This window comes from Lycorma delicatula, chromosome 1, assembly GCF_047948215.1.
Source record: "Lycorma delicatula isolate Av1 chromosome 1, ASM4794821v1, whole genome shotgun sequence".
Lineage (NCBI taxonomy): Eukaryota > Metazoa > Arthropoda > Insecta > Hemiptera > Fulgoridae > Lycorma > Lycorma delicatula.
Window position 1 is genome coordinate 212157729 of NC_134455.1, and position 21757 is coordinate 212179485.

At 30.1% G+C, this 21757-nt stretch overlaps 1 protein-coding gene across 5 annotated transcripts in view; it reads left to right on the forward strand.

Moving 5' to 3' along the window:
• Positions 1 to 21757, forward strand: part of sona (sol narae metalloprotease) — a 337919-nt gene that overhangs the window by 85184 nt on the left and 230978 nt on the right. For all 5 annotated transcript variants that reach the window (XM_075371531.1, XM_075371546.1, XM_075371525.1 and 2 more), the window contains exon 2: positions 14464 to 14798. The gene's annotated coding sequence lies outside the window, so the exon portion shown is untranslated. The remainder of the gene's footprint in view (positions 1 to 14463; positions 14799 to 21757) is intronic.

Sequence of the window (21757 nt, forward strand, 5' to 3'; positions counted from 1 at the left end):
GTTTTTTAACTAATTTTTAAGATTAGTATTCATAGTCAATCTGTGCAACAGTAACGGGAATTAAACAGAATTTTGTTTAGAATAACCTTATTCTACTGCTAAGATATTTCGAACCGTTATAACTGTAATATTAGCTTTTCAACTACAGAGTCCAAGTATATAAATTTATTCAGAGGGACTGGACAATTTATATTTTTACGAGTACTGAATACATACTGCATGTTATTTGTAGCAGACGAGTTCGTCCATTGAAAAAAATTATTTTCTACTACTTTGTGGTGGATTAAGTAAAAATTAATTAAAAATTTCTGTAAATAATTAATTTTTCCTAGCATTCAAACTTAATCTTAATTTAACTTTACTAATTTTCTGTAATTAAAAACCTCAATTTAGTATTTTCTTTCCGACCTCGGTCACCTAAGTACTTTTCATTAAACTATACTTGAAAATGTTTATTTTTCTTAGAACGCGTGTGAGCACTATCAGTGTGCAAGCCGCTTTATTTGCTTACAAATTAAGGTTAGTTTTATTTTTCTGGTTGACACAGCTCCGGCCTTTATGTTAACACATGCCGGCCTCAGTGGCGCGAGTGGTAGCGTCTCGGCCTTTCACCTGGAGGTCCTGGGTTCGAATCCCGGTCAGGTATGGCATTTTTCACACACGCTACAAAACACTCATCTCATCCTCTACGGAAAGAATTGCTTGACTGCGGGCCTGGAGGTTGAACAAAAAAAGCTATATTTTATTTCTTAAGGTAAAATTTAATAGTGTCATCAACACAGTTTCTACCTTTTAATCTGAAAACGAAAAGTGTATCAGTAAACATTTTTTGTGTAATAGGTCGTAAGGATAAATATTGCTAAGATTATTGTTCATTACTTTTCAATAGTTTCAAATAAAAATCTAATCTTGAATATTCGGGCAGTTGTTTTCTTGTTTTCAGACATCATGTAGAATATTTAAAAACCCGAATTATAAAATAATTCGGGTTTTATATCATTCAGTTTTATATAACTGAATGTGTATATATATATATATATATATATATATATATATATATATATATATATATATATATATATATATATATATATATATATATATTAAATAATATATAATATTTATTATAATATGCTATTATATAATATAATATTTATAATATATATATATATATTTTCAAATAATTTATTATTTTCATTTATAGTTATAAAAAATTAATTAGGATTTTAAATATTCAACATGATGACTTAAAAAAATTGCGATGGTATTGAAGTACAGTTTTATTTTTTTATCTGAAACATTTAAAGGGTCAAGAATAATAATAATCTGTACAACGTTTTTCAAAATAATTACTATAATTAAAGAAATATTACTTTAACTTACGGATTCATTTAATATCCATAATCTCTCACCCGTTTTGAAAATCTTAGCTTAAAAACTACCCAAATTTCGTTATCATCTTATTTTGTGGCAAAGGATGAGGTAATACAAACGATTTCTGGATAAAAATTCAGAAAGTGGGTCGATTCCGCGCGGCAAATAATATAGTGATGTGTACACTTCAAAAATAGCAAAAACTGGAAACCCTCTGTATTTATAGATCCTTGTACAACTTTTTCTCTTCTGGTTTAAATACTAGTATTATAACAATTTATCTGTAATTTAATGGAATATTGTTTAATATCTCATAAAAGTATATTTATAGTTTAAGGAAAAAGATTATAAAGATTTATCTATGATTAACGACGTAAAATATCATTAAATAAAACAGCACAGTGTTTAAACAGCTATAAACGCATTAGTATTACATTATCCAAAATTTAATTCTTTAAGTAGTTATTTAATGAATGAAATAAAATTCCATAAATAGTAATAAATGGATAAAATAACTATTGCTTAATGTTTAAATTGTTAAGTAATGACTATTTTACAATTTATAATAATAATAAGTGTAAATAAAACAATAAAAACAAAACAACGATAAAACAAAAATTTTTCAAGCAACATCATAAACTAAATGCAAACATATATTAGTTTTTTTTTTGTGAATGTGTTGTCAATATTAAATTATGGTTTTATTTTTGAAATTTTTCAATAAGATGACCAAATTGAAATTTTAGAAAAAAATTAAAAATTTATCATAGAAGGAGGTACTTGAAAAGTTTGAATCCACGTCTAATTTAATCATGTCAGTTAAGTTCTGAATACCGAGGGAAAATTACTACGTTACAGACACACTGTCATCAAATATGAGTCTCTTGGGCCGTTTCATTTGTGGTTGCTTGATTCTAAATTCTAAATTATTTATTTTTTTAATGTTAGCGCACCACAGTTGATTCCTATTTACAGAGAATTCAATAATTTTGTTAACAAAGTCCCGGTAAATGGAATTTATGGTTCTTTATATATAAAAAAAAGAATTACTCGTTCATTTCTCAGTCTACCACGGATGTAAGTCCAAATTTTTTTTAACTTGTATAATAATTACTTTCTATCAGTATTTTATAGTCATTTAATCTGCTACACTATTAATTCAGGATTCAGGTAGAAAGTATAATTTAATTTATTTTAATTTGTATTTCATTAAATTATTATCTTAAAAATAATATTCGTTTATATTTGTGAGATATTTATCAATATTTTCTGTAATAATTTTTGAGTAAATACTATAATAATAAATATATTCAGTGATTCCTTAATGTGTCCAGTTAGTTAAACTACGTTAAAACGATTTACAATTCATAATTTCTAATCTGTTACATCACAGTGATGGTTCCATCTATATCAGAATATATTCTCATTAATTACATAAGATTAAATCTGAAGTTACAGAATATAATTCAACTTTATCTCTTAAATATATCCATTTACATAAACAGCCAAACAAATTTTGAGTTAGTTAGGTTTATATGGACCATTTTTCCTTTGGACAATTTTTCCTTTACGAAAACGAAAGGTGTTGAAAAAACGTTAAAAATTCGCTAACATTTTACTTGCTGAAAGGTAGTCTAAAAATATATTACTTTAATGCATCAATTACATAAAAAAGTAGTATGCTTTAATCAGATATTTTTAAAAGATTTAATAAGATCTCTATGTTTTTTATCTTACTGAATTAAGAAAAGAAATATAGTTGGAATAGGTTGTTATATTTCGAAATTTAATCGATCTTCGATTATTGAATCAATTATGAATATACCTAATTTATTTCTTCTAAGGATTTTGCAGTAAAATTAAGTCCAATTTATAAATTGGATTTAATAATTTGTTTACTATGTAAAAGAATTAGAGTAATCGAAATTTATTTATGCTGCTTTTCGTATGTGAAGAATATATGACACTGTTGTTAAAATAGTATCTACAGATTGATAAAAAAATAAAGGCTCTATTACACTATGCTGGGAAATCGCACACCAAACACCAATTTTACGTACATGTAACGGCCTTTCATGAAACGCGTGAGGATTTTCAGCACTCCATATTCAGCAGTTTTGGCTGTTAATGTAATCATCCAAGTGAAACAGTGCCTTATCGCTGTAATAAACACGATTCAAGATTTCAATACAGTCGTCATCAACAAGCGAACGAAATTACTGACAATACTGTAAATGTTTTCCTTGGTCTACTTCTTTCAATTCTTGAACGACACCGATGCGATAAGCATGCGATTGTAATTTTTTAGTAGCCCTGAAAGCTGTAGACAATGAAAGCCTAGCCTGTGAAGATAACTTTCTGAGTGATTTTCTGGGTGAGCGAGTCAAACGTTCTTTCATGTCCTCCAGAACTTCTACTGTTAACAGTAATGGTCGACCTGTGCTTTTCCGATCATGTACACTCCCAGTCTCACAAAATTTATTAATCGAACGCGATATTGTCAACTTATAAGGAACTGAAGAATTAAAAGACTAACTCTTTGAATATAAATTTATAATCTATTACATTAAAAACCGAACATACCTTTGGTCAAGTAGTTAAACTCGTCAGCGCAAAACTAGCTGATCTTCGAAGTCTAGAGTTCTAAGGTTCGAGTCCTTGTAAAGGCAATTGCTTTTTATATACATTTGCACGCTAGATTGTGGATACCGATATTCTTTGATGGCTGGGATTTTCAATTTAATCACATGTCTCAGGAGTGGTCGACTTGAGTCTGTTTAAGACTACATGGTTTTCGGTACATTTACATTGCACTACATCTCCAGCTACGTCAGGCCAGGCACACCGGAAGTAGTAGTTTCAATTGCCTATATACACACATACAGACCGGCAGTAGCTGGAAAACTGGTGGAGAAATATATATATTAACATGAGAAATCTTACTAACATGGTTTTCTTTAACCCAGTTAATTTTTTAACAATAATATATGTTAATTTAACAAAATCATTTTTGTTATATTAGTTTCATAACTAAAGTAATTTAATTAAATTAAATCGAGTATAAATTAAATTCCTTAATTATCTGCATGAATTAAAACGTAATTTGAGAAGGGTAAGTTAAAAAATACTTTTAAATATTCCTTTTTATAAAAAAGAAAGCAAACTTTTAAGACGTTCATAAAATTAAAATTTTTAAGTTAATTTATTTCTTCTAATATTCAAAAGTACTTTCTTTTAAAGAAATAAAAATACTTTGAATGCATTTGACCATTTTCTCTTAATTGAAATAGTTAAGTTACTACTATAAATTAGTACTACGGTACTACGTATAGTAAAAATTCTGAATTTGTCGTCAGAGTTGAGATCTTAGAGATAGTCAGTTTTGGGGTTATTATTTTTAGTATTTGGATATGAGAGTATCATTCAGGGTAATGTTGTTTTCGGTTATGAGGATATAGTTTAATGTCGAGAAAAGGTTGTTGAATAACTTTTTTTTTGTTTGAGAGTGTTTTATGAGGAAACGCTTAAATGAATTTGGACAAAGTTGGCCCGAGTCTCGAAGGGGTAAGGGCAGCTAAGAAGCGTCCGCAGGGCGCGTCAAAAGCTAGTAAATATATTACTATAATACACTATTTTTTTCTTATAAACATTATATCAATAAAAAAATAAATGAAAATTCGTATAAATTTTAATGGAGACGTTTTATGTTTACCGTTAACAAAGAAATGTAACAAAATTACAAATTGCAGAAACATAAATGTAAATAGAAATAATATGTATAATATTTTATTATTTCTTTAATAAGAAGTAAAAATATAAAATTAATGAAATAAAAATTATCAATTTAAATTTATTTTTTTGATCGCATTTGAGAAGGGATTCATTCATATTTTGTTTTAAATCTTAAGACTCTCAAGATCTATAAATAAAAAATATTTGATTCCTGATAATGATGTTTCAGCTAACACTATTGTACATTTTTCTTCTTTTTATCAGCTTTTTAACCTCCGGGACCACCGTCAGGTATTGCTTCAGAGGATGACATGAATGTTTTGTAGCGTGTGTGAAAATGCCATGCCTGACCGGGTTAGCTTTAACCTTTTTTTCTTTTTTTTTCTCAGCACCCCTGGGCCGGACCGACTTGTTGGTATTACGCCACCCAGGAGAGTGTCTTTTTACTCTAATAGGCCTTCCCGCCTACCAGCTATATACTGGCATGGCAAGTCGGCCTACCGGTAGCTCTTTTTGAGAGGAACCTTTTATTCGTCACGCCATACCTGTAGTGTCGTGACGTGGTGTCGAGGTCTTTTCTCTATATCTTATGTTTTATTATTCCCTGAACTATATCCCCAGGAGTCCCCAGCGGCCCATTGGAACCGACACACCTCGGCATGCCTGTCCTCCCTTCCCTAACCTAAATCAAAAACCCTGTCTCCTTTCATCAATGTTTTTCTGCGATAACACGCTGTCTGGTGTAACACGCTATTTTCTTTCAGTTGGATTCCCAACTAGTCATAAAAGGTACTATAGCTCCGGGAGTCATCCCGTCGATCGCCATGTCAAATCTGAGGGCGGCCCATCTTTCACATATGAAGAAAGTATGTTCTGCATTGTCGATCTCTTCGCAATACATGCAGATTGCCTCTGTTCTCCTTCCTACTTTATTTAAGTAATTATTAAATGAGCCATGCCCGGTGAAAAATGGCGTTAAAAAGTGATCCATCTCGCCAAAACCTCTTCTTATCCATGGTTCGATCTCCGAGATGAGTTGTCTTGTCCAGCGACCCACACCGCTATTAGTCCACCTCTCCTGCCAGGTAGTATTGACTTCATCTTTGGCCGCTTGATCTGCTCTGCCCTTCGATCTTTCGACTCTATATCTCTCGATGAGGTCTATCGGCAGTAATCCGGTGAGAACACAAAGGGCTTCTTAGGACACTGTCCTATACGCGGCCACCACACCTAGGAGCCCTCTCCTATGCACCCTCGCTAACTTCTCCTTGTTAGCGCTTATTTCTTCTCCTTGTTTCCTGATATCTATAGCGCGACTCCATGCGGGAACAGCATACATAAACGAGGATACTATTGTTGACACCAACAATCTGCTTTAACCTAATCATCTTTAACTTTACTAAACAAGTAGCCGATCCCGAAAAAATCCCAATTTGTCTGTCGTTACTACAGACGATCTTCATTAATAGCTCACGTTACCTAAAATAAAATAAAATTTAATATTTATTATGAAAGAAGAAGAAACTGGACATCAAGATTTCTGAAAACAACAATTTTGTAAAGTTCTATATTTTTAAATTTTTTACTATTGGCATCCATGGTTAACTGTGTGATCTTTTTTTGTTGCAAAGCAGTAGTGCCATTGTCATAATAAAAGACAAGTTCAGTATTAATGATCATGGTACAGGGATTATATGTGATAAATCCATTTTTTTTGTACTTTCCATTCATTAAGGTACTTAATTTTAATTGATTTTGGGAAAAATCTAAAAGTTGACAGTTTATGAAGTGTCTTGAAATAAGTTATTGAAGTATATTGAGTTAAGTTTAAACGCAAAAGGTAACAAAAATTATGGCTGAGATTTAATGCCTGAACTAAGAAAAACAATAAAAATAATGCCGATGCATAGCGATTTATGATAATAGTTAAACATGCAGGATTTCCATAATTTTTTGTAAGAATTACACATTTGCCACCGATCTTCAAAATATGTCAAAATATATTATATAAATAATATCTGTGTTTCGTTAATTTTCATTACTAATGCTAGATATTCCTAATAAAAGTTTTTTAATGAAATTACTAATTCATTAAAGTAATAATGTCGTAATTATTCATTTATTTTACCACAGATAAAATAAATTAAATAGTGAAAGCTATTTACTCTTTGGGTAGTTTTTTTTATATCTTTTGTTCAATTTTGGGATGGAAAATCTTAGATTAGGTTTTCTTAAGAACCGGAGCATTTTAAGCAGGATGTGGGTATTCTAGCCTGTTTAATTAAAAGAAAAAATCTGCCCTCTAATTTACATCTAACACCTTGAAACTTCTCAAAATTGTTCTAAATACAATACTATTATACTATTGTTTTGGTTTTGGAACAGATATGGTGGATGTTACATTACATTAAAAAAAAAATAATAATAATTTTATCATAATGAGAATATTTTCTCATAGGAAGGGTCTAATTCATTCTTCGGGATTTGATACTTTTTTATTATTATATAAAGATGTTATATTTCTTTTATCTTCAGATTAGTTTTATTAAACATTTTCTTTGAAACTCTTCATACCATTTGTATATTAATAAGATTAATAAAGATTTAACCAACATTCAACATTTAAAAAAAATGTTAGTTGATTAATTGACAAATTTGTTTTAGGTTTTCCATACGGTTGGCGGACTAACAATATTACGTGAATAACATGATTCCGAATTATATCATAATTTTTGTATCAGATAAATAAGCAGATAATCTTTTTAATGATAAGCTTTTTATTTTCTTACGTGTTTTAAATGGGAGCATGCCAATGTTTATCAAAAACCTTTAAATTATTACCCATATTGTTAGTTAATAAGTTGTAGGAGGGATCAAATCAATGTACACGCCTCTCAATAGCTCGGAGAAAGTGTAAAGTAAACCGGTTATCGGCCGTACAGTGAGGCTTATAATGTAAGCTGTCTTGAGTATTTGTTGGCTGCAAATGCCAGCATCAGTACCAGGTTATATAGTAAAGCACGGTAAAACTGGTCCGAATAAATAATACCAATAATACCACTAAAACCGGTTGTATAATAACAGACATGACCGCAAACATAGCGCGTACCGGTTACTCCATGATAAACCGATCCCACTCACTCGGTATTTCCTTTGCTACATGGCAATGTAATAGCAAAAAAACTGCTTGCAGTAACAGAAATTACGTATCTGTATATGTATATCTTACGGACGACGAAAAGGCCAAGTTATTAATAAATTGTGTTAAGTTGTACAGAACATAGAACATAAAGTTTTAAGAAACGTATGCTTAGTAAATTAATTCAAACACTGATTTATTGCGTATTTTATACCAAGGGTAGTAACAGTTAGAAGGTATTTATATATCAGAATTATATAAAATAAAAAATGTTTAAGATGATAAATGTGTTTTTAATTCGGACGATAATTTATTTCACCAAATAGTCTTGTTTGCAATAATTATGGATTTATTTTAACGATCATTTCCAGTAGTTATTAATCGTAGACACATTCACAAGAAACGTTTTTTTTTCTTTTAAATATTCAAGTATTTGTAATACGTGAAAGGAAAACGTTCGAATCTGTCAGAATTTGGTTATTCTTTTTTCTTTTGTTGTTAAAGGTAAGAGATGAGAAAAAGTTTTGCAAGACACATAGATGTGGACTTAAATCAGTGCTACTATAAATTTTAAAAAATCCTGTGTACATAGGCAATGCCGACCAATGATGACTAAATATTTCCTTCCCGGGATTATAGATTACTGATAACTATTTTATTACTTGATAATATTCGTTTTATAAAATTCACGTGCTTTAATAAAGCAATTAATAATAGCCACTTATTAGCCAAGATTATTAAATGTAATTGTTTGTTTTCTTATCTCATTACATACAATGAGGTCTCGCTGTGTGTTCCCGGTTGTGCCATATTAATAATGCGTAAAACTAGGTTACGATGGGAAGTTGGACCAGAGCAATTAGTGACCGGGCGAATTCCTACCTTCAAAGAATTGAAGACTGATCATCTCTTGGCACTTTTCTCATGTAACCCCTCTCTGAATAATTGGATAAGAATAACACTTTTCTAGGATGGTCTCGCATAATAGAGAAAACTTGAAAACTAAGAGACTTACGTCCACGGAAAAAGTTTCCTTACCGTTACTTTAAGTTCAATAAAAGAAAAAATCGGAAGTAACAATATAAACAAAAAAGTTTTAAAGAAAATTCCATTTAAATTTATTAAAAAAGAATCTTTAATTATGCACTAATGAAAGTCTATGATATATAGAAAGTACTATGATTTTGCTACTGTTACTAACAATTACTAAAAGGAATAGAATATGTATAGACTTATAAACAGAACATAGTGCATTTTTCAGTGGTAGACTATAAAATGTTTGGAGTATTAAGATGATCATAAAAACAAAGTGTTACGAAAACTACGCAGAGAAGCAAGGAGGCATAAACGGAGAGAGTAGAGTGGTCATGGATTTCCATGCTGTGAGCACAATAGGAGAATTTCGAAATACTGAAGAGGGGTGGTAATATTAGAGGAGAGAGAAAAAGAGATAGAAAATGATTACGACTCGAACGGTATCAAGACAGATGCACGAGTCGGTCTCACTCGTCAGTATCATTTGCGGTCTGGTTTCGTTTAGTTTCACAACAGTTGTGTTCAGCTCTGATCTGTCAAATCAGAGAATAATTACGTCACGAAATTCCCTTCTCTTTGTTCCTTGTAGCTTTCTATACCCTTCAATCGATTCGATACTAGTTACCTCTTGGCGACAAATCGGTTAGATACTTTCATTACTGATAATAAACTGAAAGATTTTTCAATAACAGCTAAAATTTAAAAAAAATAAAATTTAATTGTTATAATTACATGCTTCAAACAAAAAACAAACGATCCGATTTTTTTCAGTTTAACATAAAATTCGATTAAAATCAAAGCACTATGGTTTTACTTAAAAAAATTTCTTGAGACAAAATTTTGATTCGGTAATATCCCTTAGAAAAATAATTTGTTACAACATATCAGTTATTTAAAATAACTTTCATCTGTTTTTATTAAAAAAAATTATAACTGCTGTTTTATATAGGATCAAAATTATTTTCCAATGCCGTAAAATTATGATTTAAAACTGTTCATTATTTAAAAATAATTCATTCAAATTAAGTAAATCATTATTAAAATACTAGTCTTAAATATTATTTTTTAAATAATTTCACGTCAATAAAAATAGCTAATGAAAGTGAAATTGTTAATTTTACATAAATAAATTTAACTAAAGAAAACCTGGCGTAAAAGAGAAGAATATCTAAAGAATATTCCTCAGATAGTATCGTGTTGTAGTTATGATAAAATATATTAATCTTGTACTTACCTATTCATTGTTTATTACATATTCCCAAAAGCATATATCCACACTAATTTACATGTTGTATTCTATGTGCGTGCGCAGTCGCGCATGCATATAAAATAAGGCAATATATTCATCGGTCAAAGTTGCTTTCTACGAGAGTAATATTGTTCGTTGTGCTCCCGGTTCCTATAATGTTCTGAGTAATTAATTTCTGGTAACTTATTATCGTTAGATAGTTATCAGTGGCATGAATTTTAAAAGAAATGGGCTTCTAAGCTACCGTTTACTGTTCATATCCAGGATATAAGTTTTGCAATTTTTATACGTAGAGGTCAAAACGATTTAATTTTGCCATACTTCCGAAAGCTGCATGACTATACAGAGTTATCAGTAGTCCTCGCTTAAAACATCTTGTTATTGTTGTTGTTGTTGTTATTGTTTTCTTTTTTTACGATAGACTTACCTGATATTTTAAAGGAAAAATATTATGTAAAAAAATGAAATTTAGAAAAATTTCTTCACCAATTAGTTTCACTTTTTATGCAACTGACGCTGAACCTAATTATGATGGCTTCCTGCCATAATTATCGTCTCTTAAAAGATACGCAATCTGCAAAGTTTCTACAATCTCCAAACATTTGAGATTTATACGAAAAGATATTTTCAAACGGCATTAGAACGACGGAAAATATGTCAAAATTAATAACCCTTTTTTAAATAATTTAATATTACTAGATAACAAAACGAATTAAACGCACATTTTAATTCTACGTTACAGTCATTTTACACGGACATATTTTTAAAATTGTTAAAATTTTAATGACCTAGTCCATTATTGCTTTGTTTAATACGAATTTAAAATATAATTTTCTACAAAAACCCACTTGAATTAATACATTTATTGTTTATTTAAATGTTTTCAGTTTTTATTATTTTAAATTGCCTCAAAGTAGGGTAAATAACAGATAAAAAGTTATATCAAAAAAATAAATTTACTACATAATTTTAATGAAGTAGTTTTACATCCCATTATTCATTACATTCCATTATTCATTCTATCAACACGCCTTATTAGCTGAGTTTGTACAAAACTGAGCCAAACTAAGCGTTTTGATGTTAGACCGGAGAAGATTTATTTTATGGACATAAATATATTCATAAACATACATCTTTTTCCCTAAGATTTAGGGCGGTATTTTTATTTATTTATCGGGTGCTAGCCTTTCTGCCTGTTTGAAAGTTTGAAAAAACTAAATGATGCAAAAGTAATTCATGTAAATAATTACAGGTTAATGTAATTTTAATGAAATTTCTTATCAGATTATCATTAATTCTCATACACGTTTAGACAGCAGACGTGGTTGTTTTTTTATTTATTTATATTTTATATCTGATATTGTTTTGGTTCGAACGTTACTTTCTGTTTTCATTATTTATATAAGACCGCAGTAGAAATAAGAAAAGTACCATATTTTACAGAATATTATTTATTAGAACTTCCTTTCATATTTACTCCTTTTACTCTTCATCAAAATTTAATATCATTACTTTTCAAGTCAACCTCATTTTCCCACCTGAATTCTTCTCGTACAATAAATACACTTTAGACAGCACTGTGTTATAGCTTCCTTATTACAATGTTAATGATTAGTAGTTATTTACTGACTTACTGAATTGTGAATAGAGACGTAGTATAACTTATTAAATTATATTGTAATATTTTTAATTATAATTTACTCAAAAAAAAGTTATAAAACATATTTTCACGAATAAATAATTTATGATTATAATTATCCAGATCGGCCATGGTAGTTTTTATATTCAATAAAAACTCATTTGTCATAATAACTGTAATCGGGCGTCAGCCTGTCACTGGAGAAAATTAATTGATAATTTATGAGTTGATTTGATGTCATTTGTAGCTCTTAGCCAAAATACAAAATTAAGGAATCAAGGAGAATCATGGATGTTCATAATTCTTTATACAATGTTTTTACTTCCTTGTACGAAGTAAAGAAAGTATTGTGATCGCGAAAAATGTTGGTTTCCAGATTTCAACGGAAACCAACAGATGACAGGCCAACGGATGAAAGGCCATCCACTTTGACCATCCCTGGATCCATTTTGACTAGTTTCGGCGTGACGTCTGTACGTACGCATGTGTTTATGTACATAAGTATCTCACATAACTAAAAAACGATTAGCTGTAGGTTGTTGAAATTTTGGATTTAGAACTGCTGTAACATCTAGTTATACACCCCCCCTTTTGATTGCAATCGACTGGACAAAAAGTGTCCAAAAAAGCTCAGAATCACCAAAAATTTGGATTTTGGAATTTTTCTTAACTGCAGTAATAAGCCCTCATTGAGAACTTTTCAACTTTTTTTATGTCATAAGTAGTGCTTATTTCAACTTGTTCCAGAGTTATAGCCAATTAACATTTTAATTAGATATTTGGATCTTAGGAGAAGGCACATCTGTTCGAATCAGACCTTTTTTTTTTTAACTTCCGGATTAGACTCTTCAGAGGATGAGATATGAATGATTTGTAGTGTGCGTGAAAATGCCATGCCTGACCGGGGTTCAAACCAGGGACCTCCGGATGAAAGGCCGAGACGCTACCACCACTCACGCCATGGAGGCCGGCAGTTCGAATCAGACAGACTTAATCTCCTTTTTTTAACTTTTTTTTAAATTTAAATATATTGATTTATTAATAATTATTAACTTCTCATTGTAAAAAAAATGTACGATGAGTAATAATTCAGTAATAACAAAAAAAAATATCAGAGGTTTTTAATGCAGTAGAATTTACAGACTTTTCATTTTAAAAAAATGAAAATGTAATTAAATAAGCATATAAGGAAGTCACGTGTTGTCTACATCAAATATTTTTGTTTTATGATTAAAACAGAAGCATAAATAGCGCGTGCGCAGGCGCGCACACATACACATGTGTATGTGTGCGTGCATATCTATGGTAAAAATATATACCGTAGATAGGATAGGATTAAGGATGATCAGTAAGCAGTACTACTGAAATAATAATTAAAAACTTACGACTATTCTAAATTACACCATCAAAAGTAACTAATAGAAAAAAAATTAAATACCTACAGAGTGCTCCCCTTTAATTCAAAAAAATAATTCTATACAGATCTTTCCCAATCATTAATGATCGTTTTAGACAAACTTATTTAAAGAACAAGAATAGAATTTCTCGTTTGTTTCAATATATCTAAAACAGTTCTTCTATTTTGACTATTATATAAAAGCTTTCTAACAAACTTGCAAGAAATTGTTTACATATTATGAATAAAATTAGAATTTTGTTTAAACAACTATGCCATATATATTTACTAGCCGGTCGGGGTCTAGGTTACCCCAGACGACCCCCGGAGCCGACCCCGGGACATTCCGGGGTCATGGAGCCTACCTCAGAGCAGCAGAGCTAGCTTCGGTTGCCATTTCCGTCTAACCTGAGGGCTTCGACCCCTGGATTCCCGCAGTGTTCATTACCCTATGGTTACGAGAATAATACTGATAAATAACAATTAAAGTATATAACTAAATTAATCAAGCTAAAAAAGAAACTAAATTAAAAAAGACAGAATAGTAGTAACAATGGTGCTATAGTAAAAAACATTTGACGCTGAAAAATTTATAACTTATTCGTATTTCTCTGTTGCTACAGTGAACGTTTATTCTTTTTATCTTTAATGAATATCTGTAATTCAAAACTTCACCAATAAGGTGGCTAGGGCCTCGGTCCATGTCTTGTAGCCTTCTCTGGGATAAACCAAATTTACTCTGCAAATTTGAAAGAAATTAAACAGTTGTTTCTCGCATCATGCTGTACAAACAAATCCACAGACAGACAAACTTTAGGCTTTATATATAAGATTGAGGAATTTAAATAAAATTATATTCAAATTAGTAAATTAATTTATTTATTTATTCTTTGTTACAGATAAACTAAAATGGATTCCGGACCTATTAAGATAAGTAAAACATCGTAACAAAACAGTCGTGTTAAGTGTTTCTATTACATCGTGATACGAAGACTATATACTTAACAGAATGGCTTGTACGTGACCATACATAATATTAGGGAAATACTGAGTACATTAAGTTATAAATTTAAGGAAAAATATATAACGTGTCATTTTATATCTAATTTATTGTTGAATATATTATAAAGTTGTAATTGAAAAATAAAAGGTGCGTGTGTAGTGAGTGTGAGAATCAATTACGGTAAATTTTATGAAAACTTAATTCAATCTTTTAAAACCACATCTTATCAAGGTAAGAAAAATAACACATTTTTTTAATACATTCATAGAATCAATAAGTTCATATTATAAGAAAGTTCTCATAACGAAATTTAATAACAAATAATGAAATCTGTAGTTTCTCTATATTTCTTGCTTTTACGTCTTTTTTAACAAATTATAAAATTATTTTGTTCATAAAATACTGCTTCTTTTTAATCTCCATACATACGAGGTGTGTGAGAGAAGTAATGAGACTGACTTTTTACTTACCAAAGTTTTATTTTTTCAAATAACAATATTATTCCCTTCAAAGAAGTTCCCTTGAGCAGCTATAAACCGGCGGAGTCGTCGTTCCCTCTCCTGGTAGCAGCTCTGGAAGGCTTCAACTGGTAGGACTTTTAACTAGTCGGTCACAGTCTTTTGAATGTTCTCCAGAGTTCCAAAATGACGTCCTTTTAAGACATGTTTCAATTTCTGGAAACGGAAAAATTCACAAGGACTCAAATCAGGTGAACAGGGGGGTTGAGGAACCGTAGGAGTGCGTTTTAGGTCAAAAATTCCCTGATGGATATGGCCGTGTGACACGGGGCATTGTCATGTTGAAGCATCCACTTGTCTGCAATGTCTGGTCTCACGGGAATCACTCTTTTCCTGAGACTTTCAAGGACACCTTTGTAAAACACTTGGTTGACAGTTTGTCCTTGAGGAATAAATTCTTTATGCACAATACCATTACTGTCAAAAAAGCAAATAAGCATGGTTTTGATCTTTGATTTGCTCATTCGACATTTTTTCGGTCGAGGGGATGACGGAGTGTGCCACTCTTCGTTTTGCTGCTTTGTTTCAGGATCGTACTCAAATATCCAGGATTATCACCTGTGATCACACAATTGAAGAATTCTTGGTCATTGCCAATCCTCTCAAGAAGATCGACGCACACGTTTCTTCGATTGTCCTTTTGTTCCGTTGTGAGGTTTTTCGGCACCAATTTCGTACAAACGTTTCGCATTTCCAAATCGTCTGTCAAAATTTGATGTACGGTAAAAGTGTTTAAATTTAACTGTTCACTCATCATCCGTATTGTTAATAAACAACGGTCTGGTTTCACAAGAACCCTCACACGCTCAACGTTTTCGTCAGATTTTGAAGTTGAAGGTCACCCTGAGCGAGGTTGATCTTCAACGTGTTTTCGGCCTTCCAAAAATGATTTGTGCCAGCGGAAAACTTGTGCTCTTGATAAGCAATGTTCCCCGCAGGCCTGTTTCAACTTTTCAAAGGTCACTCACAGATTCCCAAGTTTAACACAAAACTTGATTGCACAACGTTGCTCTAAATTCCGATGCACCATTTTCGTAATACACAACAAAAATACAACTTCACTGATGGCGCTGTCAAAAATAATCTGTTGGCTGAACGGAGTTGAAAATTGTACTGAGCATGTGCAAGGGATGAACAAACCGGTCTAGCACAGACGGTAGACACAGCGTTGCCAGATCGCTCGCAGTGTTACCATCTCATTACTTTTCTCAAACACCTCGTACAAGTTCTGTCCTTTAATTTTAACGTATTTGAAAGGCTTAACAGGAGCAAAAATCTAATGCCCACAAAATTTTTGGTGAAGAATTATAATCATCCACAAAAAAGTTTGCCATTGAACTGCAGGAAGGAACCTTTAAAATATGTAACAAAAAGAAAGAGAAAGAATATATTTATTTCTCACTGATTAAGGACTTCTAAAATGGTTTCAATGACAAAATGTTTTACTAGTTTATCCTGTAATTAAGTTATGCTATGCAATTAATTTTTCATATCAAGAATCATCTGTACATAATTAAATAAAACTGATGAGTCCTTTTCTCATAAACTCCCACTTATAGTAATACATTTATTCTGTATTTTAAAACAAGGAGTTATGTATACGATCCATAAGTACGTATATATATTTAGAGTTATTTGAAGAACTGCAGGACCAATCTTCATAAAAATTCCAGTTAATTAATCTAATATATAAGTAGCTTCGATGTCAAAAATAAAATAAGAATTCGTTCATGTTCAGGTTTTTTTTATTATTTGAAGAGCTGCTTAGTTTTAACTTGGTCTTCAGAATCAGTATAATTTAGTTTTTTTTTTTAAGATACTGTTTTAGTTAAATAAATTTTTATGTATAACATTTTTAAAGAGTTTTTGTTAAAAATTATTAATTTTTTTTACTCACGTATTATGAGAACTAGGATTTATTTAAAATTCTCCTCTAGGACCAAATTTTAAAATCTAATTTTCTTGGACTTCTATTGTCTGTTTTTCACCTTATAGCATTACAGTCCGTACTAGGATTTTTAAAAACAATTTTTTTTTTCGATTCTACATCTATATTTGATAATGTACCGATAGATATTTTAGGTTTAAAAACATTAGGCTTTCCTTGCGTATGATCATTTTAATATCTTATTTACTCGTACTTTGCCTACCTTTTGTGACTACTGGTCAAATAACTAAATTCTATTCCATTCTCTTACCTTAATTTTTAACTCCTCAGTACTCACTTTCTGTCAAATTTTATTTACATTATTATTTTATTGCTATTTATTTTTAAACAGAGTATTGCCAAAAAATGATCGAAAACTAGTATAAATTTTAGATTCATTTTTTAACAAATCTGGGTAATTTTTGGTTTCTACCGGTAGAACAGAATCATCAGCAACATAAATTTTTCTCATCTTGAATTTTTATAACATTTTTAAATTACCCCTTTTATTTATTTCATCCTTCTACATTCAAGTTGAAAAGAAGCGGAATAGATTATATGAGATTTTATAAGTAACCTTTTTTTTATTTTCCAAATTACTTTTTATAGATATTAAGAACTTCATATTCTATGTTAGTATGATTACTTAAAATTTAAAAAAATTCAGTTTATGTTTCATAGTCAAACCTTTCTAGAGATCCACTGCTGTAATACAGGCTTCAGTTTTCTTTCTACAATTAGTCTTACCATCTAACAGCTTTCTTTGTACCTATGCTAAAAAATTTATTATTACAAACATCAATGTCTTTTTCTTTTCACATCACTTCATAAAAAAATCTTGTTCATCTACGTTTATCGCTATTAGCGGTATTTCGTAATTACGATAACATATTTTTGCTTCATTTTTCCAAGTATTATCATCTTTTATATCGTGCTTTCTACACTTTATTTGTTACTATTTTTATCTGATTATTATATTAACCTTTTTTATCTTGTTTCCACCTTTTATTAATTTTTCTTTTCTATGCAATTTTGTCCTTTCATCATCATGAAAGAGAATAATGCAATATTATATATTTCCGTATTTTCTATATTAATCCATCAATTCAGATGCATGTTTTGATACCCAAAATTTTATTTACCTGTGGTATTTTCTTCTCTTTTGACTTTTATATTTTCTATTTTAAGCTATCTTTTCAAATTTCATAATCTATTTTATCTGAATTTAATTTATTAAAAATTATAATTAATTTTTAATTAACCTTTATCTCACTGTCGAAACGAAATTCCGTTTACTATTTGTCTGTACTGTTGGATATATTACATAATTATAAATGAATTTCGGAATTTCTATGTACTTTTTGTAGAATATGTTTTTACCTTCCGTATTTCCTGGTCTTGCATTAAGTTTATAATAATTTCTAAAATGTTAACTACCTATCAATTAATCGTTCTATTTGAGTAAAATTCTGAAAGCCTAATTCTTGCTCTGTCTCTTTCACTGCTTTCACGCGGCTAACCATTTTCCTTTCTTTCCTTCTAAAATTACATTCTAGTTAGCAGTGCTATTATTTCTCATTAGTGTGTGTGCGTATATATATGTATATATATATATATATCTCATAAAAATATTTTTTATCTTTTAACATTTATTTGAAGGTGTGTCATGTAAATATACACTATAGTAAAAAGAACGGGCATTGAAATTACCCTAAATACTATTTATATCTCTTATTGCAAGTTACTCCCACTCCTTATTCCTATTCCTGCGTTTCTAATAATGTGGTTTACATTAAATACTACCACATTTCCTCAAAGAAATTCATGCTACTTTTACTACTATTTTTTAATTTCCAATATATCCATCTCAAAAATACGTATTTATATTTAAATATTTTTTTGCCTACATATTACGTAGACCTTTAGCATCCTACGTTCCAAATCGAATAATATAAAGGTTATATATGCTATATTTTTAGATGTCCTCGTTCTCTCGCACGGAATTCCATTACGGATTATTTTACCTCTGGAAAGTGGTACCAGGGTTGCTATTTCTTTTCAGGAGTAATCTCTCAGTCAATAGATTTCCGTTTGCTGTAGTAAAAACTCCCGTACGGATATCTGTTTCATATGAATAAAGCCACCTAAGCTACACCTCGACCACAAGTTTATTATTATAAGAAGAATTTTTCAGTTGTATGCACTAAAAAAAAAAAAAAAATTAGAACTTTCCATATATGATAATAGATTTCAGTAAATACTTTTATTAATGTATTTATTTCAATTGCCCTTCATGTGATGCGGAAAACCATCATTATTTCACTGTATGCATAAATTAGAAAATGGGAAGGAGCCAACAAGTAACCTTACTTCGATTGTAAAAAAATAATGATTTATAGGCGTAACAATAAATACAAGATTATAATCCTAAAAATATTTATTAGTAAAACATTAAATTACACCCGTTATTAACTTTTTGTAGTTATATTTAACATGGGCCATAAAATTATCATTATTGCTTTTCTAGTTTTTATTTGATAATTATTATCTTTATACAATCAAAATTTGATTTCTATTCAGTGAAGGTAAATGTTAAAAAAAATATATTCTTTATAGAGTGTTCCCCGAAGAAACGTAGGAACTTTCAGGACACTCTCTACTGATGAAAATAATGAAAAACGTTCATATAAACATAAGTATGAAAACGCTTTGTTTTCGAGTCACGACTAGCAAAAGATTTTGTCCGGATTTGAGCTCTTCTAATAAAAAGAACCTCCACTGTAAGTTTTATGACCCAAATTAAGGAGTAAAGTTGGTGGTTTCTAATGTAATTTGTGATGGGAAATAGAATAAAATATGTCCCCCCCAGAACTGTAACTCTAGTAGTTTTTAACATATCCGACTTAAAACACAAAATTCGATGTCGAAAAATAAGTGTTTTTAGGTTTGTGGTACAGCAACTCTGTTAAATGACTAATAACTAAGAAAGATTTAGCAAAAAAACTTGTAGAGAATTTAATTATGAGAAAATTAATACAAATACAGCCAATAAAAAGTAAAAACTTTTAAAAATCGGTCGTTTATTGAAGCAAAACAGACAGAAAATCGTATTATTCTTTCTGTACGTAGTAACATTCTTAACATAGCAAAACAAAAAATATAAAATACGTTAAATGATAAATGGTATCAAAATAAAAAACCTTAGTTGCAGTAATTGTTCGAAATTTCCTCCTTCACAATGTACATAGCACTCTTCTCGACGTAAAATTTCCGGTGGCGTTCCGTATCATCCCAGAATCGTTTACGATCATTTGAAATCTAATTTGTAAAAGTACATCCTCCAAAAAAGCCAGTAAATTATTCTTCAAGAAATGAACGTATTCATCTCCCGTAAAGTTTTCATTGAAAACAAAGGAATTTTTTCGTAAATAATGCCACACCAAACTTTAATGTGAAATCTATGTTGGAAACTTGTTTCCACAGTATCGTGTGGATTATCTTTGCTCCATATACTCGTATAACTAGTTTTAGAATAATTAAAGGCTCAGTTTCTCGTAAAAGTGACTCATCGGTAAATAAAATAAAATTTACCTTATCAGTGTTGTCTAGAAGCCAATGACAAAAGTTTAACCGCTAGAGGTAGGCAACGCTCCACGCTTTGATTTTTGACAAATCAGTGCGATATAAAATTCACCTTGTACTATTGCCTGAGCTTCATTGATTATGCTGAGTCACACGATGTTCATCATTACCACGATGATTTACTTGGCATTCAACAGAAAACGAAAAAAACTCTTTCGTTCGTGGAAATGACCCTTTCGTTCGTAAAAGGTGCTGCACCGAAGAAAACGTTTTTGTATTTGGAATTCCTTTCCAGGAAATCTCTCCTGATATTCACATCGTGCAGCTTCAGAATTTCCGTTACAAAAATTCATAAACAAAAATTATATCCGCATATTCCTCGTTAGAAAATTTAAACGGCACTTTTACTCCTTGATATGATAACACAACACTTCCTTTATTTGTATAATAATCTACGACAACAGATTTAAAGGAAGCACACAATTTTCTCTGTTGGCATTGCCAACCTATACAATGATTCTTTAAAAAAATATTTCTAATGTAACATAAATTTCAATTAAGTTTTTTACGTAATTATTCGTTTTATTTATGTAAATTATTGAATAAACACGGCTAAAATATTGTTTTATAAGTTTTATATTTCTTTTAAAATTATTTTCAGAAATTATCGTTTTGTTTTTAAAAAGAATGTTTATTAGATATAAAAAGAATAATACGATTTTCTGACTATTTTCGTTAGTTTAGCTTAAAAAACTTATTTTTAAAAGTTTTTATTTACTTTTAAAAATTAAATAAAAAGGTAAGTATGAAAATTAATGCAAATACAGTCATTTAAAAAAAAAACTAAATTTATATTAATTGAATTTTTGTTAAATCTTCCACATTTATTAGTCATTTAACAAAGCTACTGTACCACAAACTTAAAAAAAACTTGTTTTTCGACACCGAATTTTATGTTTTAAGTTGGTATTTTAAAAACTAGTAGATATACAGTTCTGGGGACCTATTTTATTCTATTTCTCCTCTCAAACTAGATACGAAACCACCAACTTCACTCCTTAATTTGGGTACCAAAAATTACAGTACGGCTTTTTTTAATTAGAAAAACTCAGATCCGGACGAAATCTTTCGCTAGTCGTAACTCATAAACAAAGCGTTTCTAT